The 2767-nt window shown below is 35.5% G+C and overlaps 1 pseudogene; it reads left to right on the forward strand.

The window, feature by feature from the left end:
* The first annotated feature begins 417 nt into the window (after positions 1-417).
* LOC110204304 (small ribosomal subunit protein uS12 pseudogene) lies at positions 418-853 on the forward strand (annotated as a pseudogene).
* Positions 854-2767: the final 1914 nt, after the last annotated feature.

Genomic DNA, 2767 nt, shown 5'->3' on the forward strand with positions numbered 1-2767 from the left:
CTTTACTTTATCTAGAACTTATTTGAAACCCCTCTAGGGTTTCTATAATGTAGATGATGTGAGCTTGGATTTTTAAAAATGAAGTATTTTAAGAAAATTAATTCATTCCAATAACTTCAGCTGTTTCATTTTTAACAAGAATATTTGTTATATTTTGTCGAAAACATTTTCTGAATCTTTTGGTGTAATCATGTAATTTTTATTGTTTTAGTTGTTTAATATAATATATTTTAGTTTTTCTAATGTTGAATAATTCCCAAATTCCTGTTATAAATCCAAAAAGACAATTAAATATAATCTTTTGAAGATATATATGTATACTTTTCTACTATTTTACAAAATGCTTTAAATCAATATTATTAGATATTAGTCAAAAGTTTTCTTTCTCTCTTTCCTCTTGGCCCAGACAGCAGCAGCATGGGTAAGTGCCATAGTCTTCGTACAGCTAGAAAGCTCTGAAGCCACAGGAGAGACCAAAAGTGGCATGACAAATGATATAAGAAAGCTCATTTGGGCACTGCTTTGAAGGCCAACCCATTTGAAGGAGCATCTCACGCAAAAGGGATTGTCTTGGAAAAAGTTGGTGTGGAAGCCAAGCAGCCCAATTCTGCCGTCAGAAAGTGTGTGAGAGTCCTGCTGATTAAGAACAGCAAAAAATCACTGTCTTTGTTCCCAATGATGGCTGCTTGAACTTTATTGAGGAAAATGATGAAGTTTTCATTGCTGGATTTGGTTGAAAAGGTCATGCTATTGGTGATATTCTTGGAGTTTGATTCAAGGTTGTAAAAGTTGCAGATGTTTCTTTTCTGGCCTTGTACAAAGGCAAAATGGAAAGATCAAAATCACAAAAATTGTATAATGTCTTTGTCATACTAAAAAATTTTTCATGTAAAAATGTTTTCTTTCTTTGCTTTATCTCTCTCTGGTTTAGGTATCAGAACCTAATGGTATAAAAAAAATTGTGAAGATGTATTCTTTTTAAAAAATAATTTTTACATGATATGACCTTCTTCTGCTACAGTGTAAAGGTCCCTGAGGATATGGACCTTGTGGACCCTGAGTGTCCATAAGGATCCCTGAGGGTTATATATCTTAAAATATAGTGTTATCTATATTTAATTTTAGTTTTTTTTAAATTTTGTTAAATATCCCTAATTACATTTTAATCTGGCTCAGGTCATACTTGGGAATGTTGGGGGGCTGTATCCAGAGATGCTTGACATATCCGTTCTAGAACATTCCTAGACCCCTGGTCATGACACTATTTCCCATTACCATGTGCAACTCACCAAACTAGAGGACCATGGCTTCAGGCTTCAATTTCAACTATCAGATTGGCCTCTCCAATGTTGGTGTCAAATGGAAGCTAATATTCTGTAGCATTTCTAGAACTTGGGCATACTGATATTGCTCGGGTTTCCTTTTGCCATCTCCTATTAAAAACCTAGAAGCTGAGAACTGCCCTTTCTCTTCTTGTGTTCCCCTTTATGTGATGGAAGAATTCAATGTTTTCAATGGTTTTAAAATTCCATTTGGAACATTTATTCATTGTTAGTAAGTGTTCCTCAGGGAAACTGGTTGTGCTTATAACCTTTTGCATTACCATCTTAACCAAAAGGCCTGCCTACATAGTTTGTTCATAATTTTATTACATTATTGCCACTGTGAATAAGTCCTTCCTTGGTTAATAACAGCCTCTTATAGATCATATAAATAAAAGATATTTCAGGGATTAAGTAGCCTAAAAATTTATCAAACTTTCAACACTAATGCTGTAGGAAGAGAGACTGGAGAAGATAAAGGAAGCAAATGATTAGTGGTGGTCATGTTGTTATGAGAGATAAAGCTATGTTAAGTAAGAAAGCCTATTTATGCGTGAAGAAAAAAGGATTGGAAAATGTCACTTCTAATACTTCTATCATAATAAAGAAAGAACATCAAGGTCCTACTCTTTCCAAGGCAATAGATGAAACTTCTTGTCTTTCCCTGATTTCTTATTCCTCCCATTAAAAATGAACTTTCCTTCCTCAGATCTAGAATAACACTGTATCATTCTTATGAATTTATTATTTCCTAGTTTTCATTATGCCTTCTATAGACCTCGAAGTAAGGTAGGAAAAGTAAAAAAATTGCCAAAAGTAATTTAGGGGGTCATGAAATCTTCCCCCATCCAGTGTTCAAAGCTAATTTAGCTTCTGGAATTAGAGGCAAAAGCAGACAGACCACCAAAGGCATTACCCACATCTTCCCAAATCATTTCTCTCCTATGGTCAGGGCTTTCATGAGCTTCTCCCTAGCTTCTTTTGCTCTAAAACTATTTTTTCTTCATTTTTTTCTGTTCTACCAGCACATTTTGTAAAATGTTATGCATAAATCAAAGTCTCAGGAAAGTTATAATAAATTACAACAGAAATTCTGCACCAAAGTTTATAGTAGTAAAGTTTCACTTTATCAGCAGGCCCCTGAGAGGAGCCTTCTAACTTGTGAAAACCCTAATTTAAGCACATTTTGCCTTGTGTCCAAGTAAGTCCTCTGAGCAAAGCAGAGATTCCTGCTTCAAAAAAGAATGCTTCCGTCACCTCTGGGAACTGAATACTAAAGAACCCATTTTTCTAGCTGCATAACCACCTCTCTATATCTAGGCAACTACCCCTCCTTGCTGGCCAGCCTAGCCTTCCCCCTAGTGGCTTCCCTCCAAGAGCAGTGGTCAACTACCCCATCTTCTACTACCAACTACCCCAACTACCTACTCCTACTGGTTACATGT

The sequence above is a fragment of the Phascolarctos cinereus genome, unplaced genomic scaffold, assembly GCF_003287225.1.
Source record: "Phascolarctos cinereus isolate Bilbo 61053 unplaced genomic scaffold, phaCin_HiC Scaffold_235;HRSCAF=825, whole genome shotgun sequence".
In the NCBI taxonomy this organism is placed as follows: Eukaryota; Metazoa; Chordata; class Mammalia; order Diprotodontia; family Phascolarctidae; genus Phascolarctos; species Phascolarctos cinereus.